Source organism: Sceloporus undulatus, chromosome 2 (assembly GCF_019175285.1).
Source record: "Sceloporus undulatus isolate JIND9_A2432 ecotype Alabama chromosome 2, SceUnd_v1.1, whole genome shotgun sequence".
NCBI lineage: Eukaryota > Metazoa > Chordata > Lepidosauria > Squamata > Phrynosomatidae > Sceloporus > Sceloporus undulatus.
In genome coordinates this window covers 20,427,184-20,443,604 of record NC_056523.1, presented here as the reverse complement: position 1 = coordinate 20,443,604, position 16,421 = coordinate 20,427,184, and the positions used below count along the sequence as shown (strand labels likewise).

At 42.6% G+C, this 16,421-nt stretch overlaps 1 protein-coding gene across 3 annotated transcripts in view; it reads right to left on the bottom strand.

The window, feature by feature from the left end:
* The window catches only part of MGAT1 (alpha-1,3-mannosyl-glycoprotein 2-beta-N-acetylglucosaminyltransferase), a 49,275-nt gene extending 33,112 nt beyond the window's left edge, over positions 1 to 16,163 (bottom strand). The window contains exons 1-2 of one of the 3 annotated variants that reach the window (XM_042455012.1): positions 15,699 to 16,163; positions 14,307 to 14,820 (exon numbers count right to left, since the gene is read on the bottom strand). The gene's annotated coding sequence lies outside the window, so the exon portion shown is untranslated. The other 2 variants (XM_042455014.1, XM_042455011.1) reach the window with 2 other exon arrangements.
* Between the last annotated feature and the right edge of the window lie 258 nt (positions 16,164 to 16,421).

Genomic DNA, 16,421 nt, shown 5'->3' with positions numbered 1-16,421 from the left:
TCAGTTTCGCTTGCCAAAATATGATTCAATTCTTAAGGTGAATAATCTTCTAGACAAACTGGATGCTATCGGGAGACCAACTTGAAAGCTCACACAGAACTAAGCAAGCAGCAATGAAATTAGCCTTGTTCACAGGTGTACAAAAACATGCTTTCCCTCGAGACTCAAGGATGGGGATGTTTTTGTCCAGCTGGCATGCTCAGGATGCCAAACTCCCTTCTCTCTGATTATCAGTAGTCCAATCTGGGAAGAGATAAATATAAGATTCTCATAAAAGTAGTAACACTGAGTCTGGATTCTTTTCCATGTAAAAAGTGGTAAGTCATGGTAAGAATTGGAGGAAGAGAATTCACAGGACACATTTTGAAGATTTTTTTTCAAAGTGCTTTGGCTTGGTAGTTTTTTGTGGGTTTTTTGGGCTGTGTGGCCATGTTCTAGAAGAGTTTATTCCTGATGTTTCGCCAATATCTGTGACTGGCATCTTCACAGAATGCTGACCTGGAAGCGAGTGGGAATACAGTGTGATCCTGGGTAGGCAGGAATGATTCCCATGTTAATCTGTGTATTGTTTTGAAGATGCCAGCCAGAGATGCTGGCAAAATGTCAGGAATAAATTCTTCTAGAACATGGCCACACAGCCCGAAAAACCAACAAAAAACTATGGATGCCGGCCATAAAAGCCTTTGACTTCACACTGCTTTGGCTTGCTTGATGAGTGGCATCAAAGAATACCACACTTTTTGCACTAAATAGGAACACCCCATGGTGGCAAGCAGAAGAAGGGAAAGACTGGGCATTCAACATTGCCTAACCACAAACAACAAGTGTGAGGAGTACTGGTGCTCCTGCTACTAGGATAAAGGAATCCCAGCCATAAGATAGGAAAAGGAAGCTGTGTGGGCAAGAATGATATGCCAACTGGAGACCTCTGGTAAGGCTTTTCCCTATTCACATCTTTTTGTTATGTCAGGTTTGAGAATCATGCAACCCTCCAAATGTTGTCAGACTGCAACTCCCAGCAGCCCTGGCCAGCACAATCAAAGCTGAGTACTGCTGAGATCTGATGTACAACAACATCTGGAAAACCACATTATTCTTACCTCTGTTTTAAACCTCCAGTTATCTTAAACTTCCCAGCTAAAGATATAAGAAGCATTAAAAAACTGGATCACTTGGAAAACAGGCAGATACAATTCTCAAACAGCCAAACCTTGTGACAAGTTTTGGGTTGTATGACCATTAGTTGGAATATACATACTCATCCTTTTGCCCTTTTTAAATAAGCACAAAGATCAATCAAGCTTCAGATTGAAAGGGGTGGGCTAAGACGACATCTGAAGAACATGAGCCAGAAAAAGCTTCTTTCATCCTGGCTTTCAGATAGCCTGAAACAGAGCTACTCAACGTAACTTATGGGTCATCTTAGAGACACATAAATCCAGACACTAGATCCTGCATCAAATCCATATGCCAGTGCCAACCACTGTACCCAATATATCTACTCAGAGAATATGATGCCTGGTGGCGCAGTGGTTAAATGCCTGTACTGCAGCCATTCATTCAAAACCACAAGGTTGCGAGTTCAAGACCAGCAAAAGGGCCCAAGCTCGACTCAGGCTTGCATCCTTCCGAGGTCGCTAAAATGAGTACCCAGACTGTTGGGGGCAAATTAGCTTACTTGCTAATTAGCTTACTTGCTGTTCACCGCTATGATCTTTGGAATAGCGGTATATAAATAAAACATATTATTATTATTATTATTATTATTATTGAGATACTCTTTTCTATTCCAATTGATACAAAGTGAGATTTCTGTTGTTTTATACATAATATTATACTTGAATCATCAAAGATGACACAAAATAATACACATTTGTATATAACAGAAATGTACTTCTTAATGTACTCCCTTCCCTTTTATGTGCACCTCTTTTGTCCTCAATCCACGATCTCCACTGCCACCCACCTTTCTCTCTTTGATTCCACTGGAACTGCTTCATATACCCCAATGGTGAAGAATATAGGGAATTGGAGTTCAACAACACCTGAAGGGGCACAATCCCACCCCTATCAATAAAGCCATGAACACCAGACTCCACTTTCTCCTTCTGGCACTTTAAGTGGCACTGTCATTGCAAGAATTCTTTCTAACCTGTTGGCTATTGTCTGCAGGATGTAGCAGGCTGGCAGCAGGTCAATTCATAATTACCACCTAAAGTAATTAAACATTATATTGTATTGCTACTCTGTTTCTGGCAAGCTATTTTTTAAAAAAAAAAATCAGCCACACAAATCTCCCTGTGCAGAGCAAACAAACACACACACACACACACACACACACACGAAGAACATTTCCTCTTTAATATTTGTGCATGTGTTTACCTGTATGTGTGTGTACATCCTACATGATAGCTCAAGACTGACAATGATAAATAGTGGAATAGTACTGGATGGTGGCAGGCAGCACAAGCACAGTCTTTCCATCATTGACATACAAAGATTTTCAAAAGTAATAATGGTTTTAGGAGCTGGCATGGTGCAGTGATTTCAGTGTTGGTCTAGAACTTCAGGGGACCAGGGTTTGAATTGCCACAGTGCCATGGGAACTCGCTGAGGAGTCATGGACAAGTTGTACTTTCCTACTTTCAGAGGAAGGTAGTGGCAAACCTCCACTGAATAAATCTTGGCAAGAAAATCCTAGGAAAGGATCATCATGAGTCAGAGTTGACTTGAAGGCACATAACACAACTGAAAATATGAAACTATGTCTGAGAATTCCAAGGGGTGTAATCCTTCCTGACTATAGTGATCAGTCACTGCCTGTCTGATTCTATCCTTTTAGAGCAGCAGAAATCTGGGATCAGAGGAATCTGTAGCAGATTCCACTGCTATCAATATATAGGACTTTTTGGATCCTAATTAAGGCTCTGGTCTTCTTTAAAGCTTCTTATGTACATCTGAAAAAGCATCTTCACTCATAATCTTCTTTCACCCATTAAGACTTAAGGGGGAGGCTTTTGAGAAATACCATGAAATAAAGCCTTTCAAGGAGAGAAAGCCTTGGGAAAAAAAATGTAGCATGCTAGCTATGACATTTTCTTCCTGGGGAGGCTTTCCAGCATTCAGTTCTAGACTCCTAAGAGGGAAGGGAAAATTGTATTCACATGTATGTGCTCACTTACACCATGCCTTTAAAGCTGGGTTTGATTCTATGATTTATTATGTTGTGATCACTCCTTTGTGTGCTTTGTTGGCTACCTCATTTCTCCTTTTGGAAAGAAAGGCAAGATTAAAATCCTAGAAATATATAAATAATGAATGCCACAGGCAGAAATCTCTGCCTCTTATTCTGAGAGAATATGATCTGTTGGCTTTTTATCACCCATTGTCTTGCTTCATAGCCTCTCTGTTATCCTTTAAAAGGTCTGGTGACAGATATCTTCCTTAGGCATAATGGGGGCATAATGGGTACTGAAACCAATCTGTCCTGCTTGGGACATTGTGACTCATGTACCGAGAAGAAAGAGGGCTTCAGAGTGGGCAGGAGACGCTAAATCAGACAGAATAAGACACCAAAATGGGTTTCCAACCCTGGCTAAAGACAGCAGTTGAAAAACTAAACTATAAAAATAATTGTGGGGGGATTTTAATCCCATTTTCATCTCACACTGAGAGAGTTCTTCCTCATTAGAACCCTTTAAGCAAAGACGAGACAGCCATCTCATAAAGAAACTGTAGCTGCACCCTTTGAACTTGTGAGCTTGCATTGACCAGATGATCTTCAAAACCATCCCGCCAAATCTATGTATCTGCTGCCTTCTAAGAATCTGCATTTTAAATTTCATTCTAGGACAAATGAAGGAGAGTTCTGATAGCAGCAAGCAGTACAGTCAAACCATCCTCTCTACAAGAGGTCTGTAGACTATCTATATCATTCAGTTTCAAGCGCATTAATAACTGCTTTTTCAAATGTGAAATCTTTCATATAACAGCAGGGAGACCCCTGCTCAGATAATTTTAGAACACTTGAGCTCATGTGTGGAAAAGTTAAAACCACTTGGACAATCCTCCTATGGCATGATTCAATGGAAAATGAGAAAGAAGTCTCAACATTTTTATAAAAGGTCAGCAATTTTTTAAAACTTCCCTATCTCCATAAAAAGAACTTCCTTGTGATCTTGATGACACAAGCACCCAAAATATGTCATTTAAAATACCATCAGGTTAGTCTTTTCAATACTCATTCCCTTGGTTGCCTGGGGCAAATTAACTCTAGATGGGGGAACTGGAAATATTTTGCAAACAGAAAGAATCATGGTCTCCAGTCTTCCTTTCAGGGATGTTTTTGTCCAGCTGGTATGCCTTTCAGGAAGCCATAAGGGCCCACAGGCATGTGGCACTGAGGTGGCTAGAAAACATGTTGGTGGGCAAGAAATATCTATTAACCTATTGGCAATGCTAGTTTGGCCCATAGACTGTATGTTGCCCATTTCTCCTGAAAGCATTAAAGATATGCTTTATCTTTAACCACCACCACCTTCACTTAACACTGAAAACTGTCTTTGTGATGTGCTGCAAAGCCCCTATAAACCTTGCCAAGGTTTCAAGCAGACAATTAGGTGGTTGTGATAGGGGCTTTTTAAAAGCATCACACAAAAGAATAGGCCCAATTAAAAGACCTGAGACCTTGGTGCTATGTCACAATGTGGTTTATATTCCATTATGTTTTCCACTTGCAGGCTTCATCTTTCTCTGTTTTATTCTCTCCACCTTCAACTGTTCTAAGTAAGTCACCAATTCCAGAGAACATTTGAAGATGAACAGAAACATTCACAAAGGACAAGCTTCAAAGAAGATAAAAAAAACACTGTGTCTGACTCTGGTAGAGACAGCAGAGACAGCATCGTGCCATGCAGTAGCTCTCCACTGTGGCAGAAGAGAAATAAAATGGAAGATCAAACTGCAAATGTAGGACAGGATTTTTAGCACACCAGTGCTTTTTTTTTAAAAGGCATGAATAAAGCTGTTCAATATCTTGAGTGGGGTTAAAGATTGAGGCCTAAAGAAATGCAGCCAGGATTCCTTTAAATAGCCACAGAGCTTCTATCGCCAATCTTATCACCAAAATGACAAACATAAGATTTTGTCCTCCCTTTAAAGAAACTGAAACCCAGTTTTTAATATACATAGAACTTAAGAAATTATACAAATGATACATTGTAGGCTTTTTGCTAGTTTGCAGCTCTTAGTTGCATTTTTGAAAAAAACCTCTTGTGCAGCATGGGGTGGGGACATTAGTCCTCAATTGGTGTAATACCAATGAAGCAACTCATAATTCTATCAGACATTGTGTGAAAAAGCTTTCTTTGGGGGGTGGAAGCTTCTAATCGAGAAGATAGGAGGTACACAGCAGGCTAAATCATAAGACATGGCAAACACATTCCTTAAAATACAAGTAAAACCTCTCAAGAAATACATTCAGTTAATTCAAACACAGAAACATTTTAAAAAGAAATTAAAAGCAGAAACAAAGAGAAGACCTTGACATTCTGTTTGAGATCACCTGCTGAACCACAGCAGCAGCAACTAAGGGTCCCTGAGCCATCTGACAGTATGCCACAGCCAGGTGACTACACATACTGTAATTATTAAAATCTCAGTCTTCAACTCACATTATCTGAACCCAGAAACTCATTTGGAACAAAAGCTGATATACACAAGATTTGGCCTGATTTTAGGTTTGATGGATTAGGAACAGGGTGCTGATCTACTCGAGAGCCAATATGGTGTAGTGGTTTGATTGGTGGACTCTGGAGATCAGAGTTCAATTCCTCGCTCCATCATGGAAAGCCACTGGGTGACCTTAGGTAAATCACATACTCTCAGCCCTAGAAAACTCCATGATAATAAGTCAGAAACAGCTTGAAGGCACATAGCAACAAGCTGCTCAACTGAAAGATCAACAATGTCAACTGACATCCTACTAGCATGCAAATGTTAAATGTTCCATATTAAAAAGGACACTCATGAAGGACCGGAATCTCATTTTTATGACATGATATAGTCAGCCCTTCTTATTCATGGATTTTTTATCCAAAGATTCAAGCACCCACATCTTGAATACACACACACACACACATAAAAATTCCAGAAAGGACACCTGGATTTTGCCATTTTATATAAGGAGCACCATTTTACAACAACACTGCATAGAATGGAACTTGAGCATCCATGGATTTTGGTATCCAAGGGGGGTCCTGGGGTCAAAGCTCAGCAGATTACAAGGCCCTGCTGTAGTTTCTCAGCAGTATTAGGAGTAAAATCTCCAAACTGTTCAGCACCTGCTGCAATCAGGGATGCGTATATAGTCCATGCCACCCCTCCTTAGGTTACTATGAACTTTCAAACTTCCCTACAAACCTCTCTTCAGAGATCCAGCCTTCTTCTCCATATCAAGTTGCAGGGCCCCACTTCTGTTGGCATCTCTGGGACAAAACTAGGATAGAGGGGAAAGCACAAAGCAAATACGCCAGGTCTAGTGCTGATAAACAGAATTTATGGGCTTAAATGACTGCCACCATGAGAGGCTATAAATACAGAAAGATCTGGCGGAGCAGTTTCTGTTATTACAGTGCCCATGTGAGATATTAGTGTAGCACTCACACTTAGGCAGTCAAGGCTTTCTGATGCAAGAAGAAATGCATCCACACTATGATGCTCTGGTTCTTAATCAAGGAAGCTAAGGAACCTGCTAGTCTAATTTCACACACTCCATTTGGAGAAACCACATGAATGGATGTTGGTCTTCCAGATGCATGCAAGTCCCAAATATGGACCAAATCTCTCACTCTCAGCTGAACAGCCATCTCACTCTATGCCACCATTCAGACAAGAGCATTTGCAAGACTACTTTCACAGTAGGTAGGCAGAGAGAAACAGAACACACCAGGCAGGTAAGGGGGCTTCTGAACATGTTGTGAACATATCACTATCACCTGAAAGGCTTTTTCTTTTGAAAATTAAGAGGTGTGAGAGGGAAGTCTGTTCATTCTCTCAGGTAATTGGCATCTGTTGTTTTTTTTTAAAGCACAAGATGTATCGTGAGTGTCCAGGAATCCGAACTATCATAAGCTCAGCTTTGTTGGTGGAAAGGAGGAGCCCGTGTATTATTAATTTTTATTCCTTATGGGGACTCAGATCAACATATGTTCTCCTCTCCTTTCTATGCTCCTAATAACCCAGAGAGGTAAAATTAAGCTGAGAAAGAGTGTGATTGCCCCAAGGTGGTAATGGATGAAAAGCAAATATTTGAAGCTGGTCTCCCACTTCTCCATCTAATATTGTCACTGTACTCTGTAATGATACTGCAAGATTATGTAGGCCTGACATTATTGACTGATCTAAACCAGTCATTCCTTGAACCATCAATTTTAATATTGCTTTAAAATGAATTGCTTGAATAAACGGTACAATTTCACTGAATCTTTTGCCATCAGTCAAACTGTATTGCATTCTGGCAGCAGAGGAAGATAAGATGAGAAAGACACCATTCCACCACACACTCCACCACCACCCCACTTTATTTCCCAATCCATGGGTGGATGTATGGATCTTTTTAAGTTTTGAGCCTAGAGAGACAGTCTTTTTTTGTAACTGGTTGTATACAAATTGTTCTGAGGATCTGATGGATTGAGAAATGGGACACAAATGCTATGACTTCTGGGTGGGGAAAGTGCTCCCAAATGCCACATCTGTCACCCCTGAAGACACCTAGGAATCTCCCAAAGGCCCCCTCTCTCATGTTTGGCATGATTTGGAGACTATTCTTTGTCAAAGAGCTACACCAAATCACTTGCAAAATGTGGTAATTTGCCTTTTCTAACAAATGAAAGCCTGTGTCTTAGACATATATTTGTGACCAGTAGCAATATCACATTATCTTTTGGTGTGCCTGTACATTCTGATGTGGTCTGCATGTGAGAGGCATGGGAACAGAAACTGCTCCTGCCCCTCTGTTTAGTGTCGCCCCTGAATATTCAGCTAAAGAAGTCAGACTCAGCGGACTTTTAAAACCAATAGCTTCAAAGTGTGTGACTGCCAATAGCTAAAGTGTCTTTTTCCCCTAAAGGCTTAACTATTTTAGGGGGGATATTTTTACCCACAGTTATTAGCCACAATAGCCAATTGGAAACACTGCATGGAGCAGCAGAGCTCTTAATATTAATAACATAAACACACAAAGAAGACCTGTTACTTTCATATCCCGCTTGTGGGTTCCCATAGACAGCTAACTGACACCTGGTGGAAAAAGAATGCTGAATGAGAGAAACCTTGGGTTAACCAGCAAAGCAGTTCTGATGTACTCACAACAGACCAACCTCTTGCCAGGGCTACAAGGACACTGTAGAATGTATTGCAAGTACGCAGGTGCGCCACCAATACATTTTAACTGGCAATCTAGCACCAAATACACATTTGTAGTGACTGGGCAGCTCAGAAATTAAACTTGCAGTTCTTTGGTTGTAAGCCTCCCTACAAACAGTTTTGAATGGAACGGCTATCTGCTTCCTTTCTACCCTTAGAACATCACATATCAGGTCCCTCATTTCTTATCAAGTAGCCAAGCACCTGCCCCATTGAGCTGCCTATGTATGTTGCAGAGCCTTTGAATCATAGAATCATAGAGTTGGAAGAGACCCCAAGGACCATCCAGTACAACCGCCCTGCCATGCAATCAAAGCACACCCGACAGATGGCCATCCAGCCTCTGTTTAAAGACTTCCAAAGGAGGAGACTCCACCACTCTCTAAGACAACATATTCCACTGTCAAACAGCTTTTACTGTCAGGAAGCTTTAATTTCTTTTCCTATAGCTTGAATGCATTGCTCCTGTTCTCTAGAGCAGCAGAAAATAAGCTGGCTTGAGACAAGAATGGCCCTGAGGGTGCATGTGGCACTCAAGACTGTTTGAGATCCCCAACTTCCTCAACTCTGGCAGATTGTCCTTTCTCTGGCAAGAATGGGTGAATTGCCTCTTCCGGAAATCTCAAAAAGTGGCAACTCACCTATTAAAACAGGACACAGAACTCTTCCCTCCTGCATTGTCCAACCTGTGTTTTTTTTTTAAACCCCTTTTTCAAAACAAAATATGGGTGTGCCTGCCACATCTGGGATTTTTATGCTTGTTTATGGCATTTTTAGTTTGTTTTAGGGCACTCCACACATTACTTGGAAGACCCAGGGGCAGAAAATTGGTTCCAGGACACATTGGGAGTTGCCCATCCCTTCTTTAGAACGTAATTGTATTTTTTCATTGCTTTTTCTCTAGGTCAGTTCCAAAAGACCCAAAATTACACTATGAACAGATGGCATTGCTTACAGATAAAGGAGCAACGGATATAGCCAAATCATCAGTTGCTGAATGATCTTGGCCAAATTTAACCAGAGTTTTATTTGATTTGGGGTAGCACACTAAACAAAATTGGAATTAATTGTCATTTTGGCAACAATTACAGGAGAACCATCAGATGTGGATCACAAAATGAGAACACCTTGGGTTCTTGTGGATAATGAACTCTGGTCCCCGCATAACACAGAAGCTGGGCATATAGGTAAGCAAAGCAGGAACACAGTTGATGGAGTGGAGGCATGATTCTCTCCACAAACCACTCCAGTGCTATTGTTCACAAACATATCATTATTAGGATAATGTCTGAAGTTTAACTGCCTCGCTTGAATTTATTCAAAGCCATAATAAGCTTAACCGATTGGAGAGAAGAACAGACGTAACTGGGGTTCTTGCTCCATCTCAGTAGTTAATTACTAAGTAAACGCAAGCACAGTAATTATTTCAGGTAAACAGAAATGGATGGCATCCAGTACTCGTAGCAAACAGCTGGTGGAGATACTCAATAACAGGGTGTGTCTGGAATGACTAGTCTGTACAACAAGCTTAGCCAAGCATCACTGAAGCAGCTTCAGAATCACTGACCTCATTAGCCAAAAACTTACAAAGACTATCTTGCACAGTTTACTGAAAATTTAACACTGTGATTGAACCTGAACTCAATCAGAACCTGTGCTGACACACTATGGAGGCAGTTTGAGTTCTAATAACACTGCCTACTGAGCAAACATAAGGAAGCAACCAATTTGGCCAATCCTTCTCTGTAGCTTTCCTACTCCAAAGGAGTGCAAAACCTGTGCATTCTCTTCTGTAGTTATATACTAGACACATTAGGTCTATTGTTCAGCTAGGATATGCCAGGATGGTGCACTAGCATGTGTGTTGAACTAGGATTTTCAGAGACCAAGTTTGAATCCTGCTCAGCTATGGAAACTCATGGGCTGACCTTGGGCAAATCACACCTTCTCAGCCTCAGAGGAAAGCAATGGCAAACCCCCTCTGAACAAATCTTGTCAAGAAACCCCTAGAATAGGGTCACTGTAAGTCAGAGCTGATTTGAATGCATATTATGAAAAAACAAATATTGACAGTCTCTTTATCCAAATTCAAAATAAAATGAATTTGCATGATAGTTGGCAGCAAAGCATGATCTTTACAATGGAAACCCCAATTCAACCCTTACAGTCGCTGTGAGACTTCCTATACCTCTGCTTAATGCACATATCTCTCATTAACCTGATCAGGATTTTCACAAATTGAGAACGTTTCAAATGAAGCAGGAGGAGGAAGGCAGAGTCTTGGAGTAACCCCAAGGCAAGTAATTATATCTGACATGCATAACTGTCTAACATGACAGTGTGGTGTAGTGATGTAAGCATGGGACTATGACTCGGGAGGCCAGGTCCAGGGTTCAAATTCTGTCTCGGCCACATAAACCCACTGAGTGACTTGGCCAAATCACAGTTTCTCAGCCTCAGAGGATGGCAATGACAACCTTCCTCTGAAGAAACTTGCCAAGAAAACCTCATGATAGGTTTGCCGTAGGGTCATCATAAGTTGGAAATGACTTGAAGGCAAACAACAACAACAACACAAAGGAAACAATTAATTGGCTCCAAGTACAAGTCCTCTTGCCCCACTGTAATGCATGTTGTGAAGCATCAGTGCAGCAATTCACATCAGGACAACTGAATCATAGTAAGGTGCTCAAGTTAAATGTGGTTAGAGACAGGGAATTGTCAGAAAAGTGTGACCGCTCATTCTTCTCCCAACCTTCCTGAGCCCAGTCTCCTCATATATATTTAACTACTGCTCGCAACATCCCCCAATCGACTGGCTACTTGATGGATTATCCATCTCCCAGTGTAAAACTATGGATCTGTCTACATGATTAAAATATTCCTCATTCTAATCAAATAGACTATGATCTGGCCACACAATTTGTAGGAATTCAGGCTTTTTGCTGGGTGGAGGAGGGGTGGACTAGAAAAACTTCCCAAATTCAGCTGAAAAAGGATTCCTGGTTTTTACTGGAGAATCCATGAGGATGCACATGATTGAACGTAAAGTAATCTGTCCACTTTGCATGGACTCACATAGCTGGGTATTTTCAGAAGGGAGAGAATGAATGGATGTACACTTGTGCGGGAAAGTGAAAATAATTAAGCATCAATACAAATGTGTGAAAATCTGCAGCAATTCACATAATGCACTTATGTATTTGTTCTTGTTGTGTGCCTTCAAGTTGTTTCCAACATATGGCTACTTTAAGACGAACCTATCACAGGGTTTTCTTGGCACATTTTGTTCAGTGGGGTTTGCTGTTGCCATCCTCTGAGACTGAGAAAGTGTGACTTGCCCAAAGCCACAAGAAGAAGGGTCTATATACCCTAAAGGCACCAGGTCCCCTCTAATATTGGAAGCTAACCTGTCATCCCTGATTGGAGACCACCAATGAACAGCTGTATGGTGTATTTCAGAGGACTGGCAAAACCACTATGAGTATTCCTGCCCTCAGAAAACCCTATGATATTCATGGAGTCGCCATAAGTTGACAGGCAACTTGAAGGTACATGTGTGGGCACACGAGTCGCAAGTGCCACAGCTGACACAAACAAGGGCAAAGGTGCTAGCTACAATAAGGCTTCAAAGACATCACAGAACTGAGCGTTTAGTTCCTGTCAACTGTAAAACTGTAGCCAAACATTACAGAAACCTATTAGAATATATGTGGCCTCAGATGGACATACATCTGAGTCAACGTGCAGTGAATTACAATGCATGTGCCTGAAGTGTGAACTAGAAGTCCTTGGATCAGATCTCTACTCCTACATCTATCAAAAGTTAGACAAAATATTGCATCTTTGCCTCTCATACTACATCTTCCAGTAGGGGACTGGCACTAGAGATTTTAAAAAATTATGAAATACAGCATGGCCGCATCATACGTGGACTCATCATATGGGAACTAGTCATACGTGGACAGTGAGTCCCGTTTAATGAATGGTATGTGCACCCGCAGGAGCACATTACCATGGAAAACAATGGGACTTGAGGTCCTGCCGTATTCCTTTTATGCGGGGGAGCGGGGCAAAACGGATCCCCCTCGTAAATCAAGGGTCCACTGTATTTTGAAAGCAAAATTAACATATACACTCATGTATATGTTGAAAAAATTATACTACAAAATTGACCCAAAAAACCTGGGTCAATATGGTAATAAAGCGCAGGGAGAACAAGCATTTGCTCCCCAAGCCTCTTCCCAACTGAGCTGCGAAGGCGCAGCCAGAGCGAGCAAAATGGCCTTTACATTCTTGGTCACATGCCCTTAAGTTTTACCCTCGACTTATCCATGGGTCATATAAAAATCCACAATTTTGGGCACAAAACCTACCCTCGACTTATACATGAGATTGACCTATACACGAGTATATACAGCAGGTCCAGAACACACTGCATTAATATTCCAATTTGAGACCGCTTTAACTGCCCTGGCTCAGTGCTAGGGAATCCTGGGAATTGTAGTTTATTGTAGCACCAGAGCTCCCTGACAGAGATGGCTAAATGTCTCACAAAACTACAGTTCCCAGAATTCCCTAGCATTGAGTCAGGGCAGTTAAAGCAGTCTCAAACTGGATTATTTTTGTAGTGTGTTTCAGACCCTACTTTGCCAATACTGATATTATCACAACCACTGGAGCATTGATACTATAACATCCTATTCAGAGAAGCCTTCCCAGGCATCGCATAATTGTCGCTTACTATCTGATCTTCTGTTGTTGGCTGTTTATCGATCCATTTCCTGTATTCCTATGTACTGTATATGTATTATCCTACTTGTGATTATGTACTTTCCCTGGATAATGATTAACCATCCATTATGAAGCCTTGCCCTCCCTCCAGTCCATCTGCCTTGGTCCAGGCCTCGGAGGTTGAGAGGAACTGCTGGACCTCTTACCCTTTCCCTCCACCACTCCCTTCTCCTTCTGTGTCTTGTCTTTTTAGATTGTAAGCCTGAGGGCAGGGAACCGTCTAACTAAAAAGATTGCATGTACAGCGCTGTGTAAATTTACAGCGCTTCATAAATAAAGGTTAATAATAATAATAAATAATAATAGAAAATAGGAAAGATTTCCTTAAAAAATACCACCCAATAAGCAGGCCAAACTATATGAGCCTCATAGCCATCCTAAATGAAAATGTCCACCAAAATCACTACAAAAAACACACAAAACTACTATACTACCAAGGTCCATCAATATGCTGAAGATAGTTTACTACCCATGCTGACCCCATGAATTTCCCCCCACCCCAGAAACGCACATCCCATTCCGGTACATTCAAATTCATCTGTGCAGTGATTGCTTTTGGCTTTGACTTTGTCAAGGCCTTACAAGTCACATATCTACAGCTTACAGATGCTGCCAGCCCCTGAATTATTACATTCGACTGGTACAGAGATGTTCACAGATCCAGCATTCAGAAGACTCTCACATCCTTTTTTTGACAAGAAGATTCAAATATTTAGAGCAGGGTGGTGTGCACCATGTTCACTGCAAATCATCACCAAGAATAAATCACGACATTCAAACAGATACACACAAGTCTACATAACTTACCTTTATTTACTGCAAAAGAAATAAAGTACCAGGGAGAACAACAACTGGAAACTGCAGAGGGAAGCATACCTCATGCCCACAGATCTTGCCAAGTCTTCAGAGATTTTACCATCATAGTTGGAAATGTGGGGTCCAGTCCATTTGTTTCATACTTACGTGCCACTCTACATGTATTGTGCATAACACTGGGACTCTCAAAGATTAAGTGGAAGAATACTGCCGTGTGTAACAAATGTAACACCTCCAGTATATCTAGCCCTTCACAAAATAATCGATCTCACCTGGTAGATGTTGCCTCTCCACAGATGTATGGCAGCCAGCCTAAGGGTTTCTTCTGGGGGAGGGGGGTCTCTTGGCACCCCCCTCCCCCTTCAAAGACCCCACTCTGAAGAATCAGTGCAAACAGGTAAACCAGAATGTGTCTTTGTTTCCTTAACTGCCTTGTGCAGCTCCTGTTATACTAGAAGGTGAGGGGAGTGGTATCCCTTTCACGCCTGCCACTACTATAAAGAATAGGAGCTTGGTCTTCTGATCCTAGGATGATTCCCATCATGTCTTTAAGGCCCTTGCAGAATCTTCCATCTCACAGAAGAGGATGTCCAGCATTCACCACCAAAAACGTAGGCTGTGATGCTCCATTGTCGTTAATGTCCAGCTGTGCTCCTCAGACGACGTCCTGAAGTCCAGCTCCACATCTCTCATTGAAGTAGTCCTTTCCAACAGCTTCTCTCACGGATCTATACCATCTTGACAGGAATGGAGCCAACTGTTCTTCCGGTCTCAGCCACTTTGCCCCTGCAGAACATGTAAATCTGGATTAGGAACCATCTACTGATCTGCAAGCCAGTCATCCCCACACGGCCTTGGTCACTCTTGCTATTATTATAACTCCACACCAACTCTGCCCTGAGGCAGCAGTCATCTCTGGCAACCCCACTTTGAGAACGTGAAATGCCCCCATACTCCACAGGTGTGCTGACCCAAATACAGGACCAAACAAGTTACCCTAAAACGCAAGCTCCTCCCTGTCTGAAGGCAAAAAGGAGAGGAAGTGCCTATATAAAAACGCATCAGGACAAGGGTTAGAAACACATCTCTTCTGGGGTTCCCATACTACCTCCCTCCCGGTATCCCTTCATATGGTTACCTAGTATCCTTGGCTTCAACGACCCCCTTCCTCCTGCCTCTGTTCCCTGCAACGTCCAAAGTCAAAACTGAGCCTGCCGCCTCATCTCCATTCCCATAAAGTTCTGGGTTTCAGTGGACATCCTTGCCATTTCAACTGACATTCTGGCTCATGCGAGTCTGCCTCTGGACTCTCCGCCCCAAGCACCTGAGGAAGCAGCCTCAAGCCTGTGAAAAGCTCATGCTCCCAGCTTCTCTCTTTCAGTTAAGGCTCAAAGGTGCTGCAAGGTCCCTTTGCAGACTGATTTTAAGGCTTTTTCTGGGTCAAGGCTATGGCATTCTGGGAGTTGGAGTTTGTTGTGGGCCCAGAGCGGAGCAACTCCCAGAATGCCATAGCCTTGAACCGATGTCGCCCGTTCCCTCCTCCCTCTCCTTCTCCCCCTTCGCTTCCACTAACCGGCGGCAACCGTCAACCAGCGCCAGAATTCCAGCCACTTCCGCCTGGCATCGCCGGAAGCGAACCCATGGCAACCCTAAGTCCCGCCCACCTTCCTATCCAGGCCGCGCGCGCTCCCTTTCCGGTTTTTCCGTCGAAGCCACGCCCCTCTCGACCGAGTGCTCCTTTGGCAATGGAATATTCAAATAGCTGTGTAGCCACGCCCCGCTTTTCCAAGAATGACGTCACTTTTCCCGCCTCCTCAGTGGAAGCCACGCCCCTCCTCAATCACCGAAGATACCCGCTTCTCCAAGATTGACGTTCTCAAATATGTCACTCCTTCCGCCTTCTCAGTGGAAACCACGCCCCTCCTCTCGTCTCCTGCCAACCACAGAAGACGCTTCTGGTGAATATTCAAATAGCTGTATAGCCACGCCCCGCTTCTCCAAGACTGACGTCACTCGTTCTGCCTCCTCAGTGGAAGCCACGCCTCTCCCCCAACCACAGAAGACGCTTCTGGCGAACGAATGGAAATATTCAAATAGCTGTCTAGCCACGCCTCGCTTCTCCACGACTGACGTCACTCCCTCCTCAATGGAAACCACGCCCCTCCCCAATCAGTGGCAAACTGCAAAGACGCTATAGGCGAAGGAATGGAAATATTCAAATAGCTGTATAGCCACGCCCCCATCTCCAAGACTGACGTTCTTCAATACGTCACTGCTTCTTCGTAGAAGCCATGCCCCTCCTCTCCTCCCAACCACAGATGATGCTTCTGGCAAACGAATTTTAAATAGCTGTCTAGCCACGCCCCCACGTCTCCAGGACTGACGTT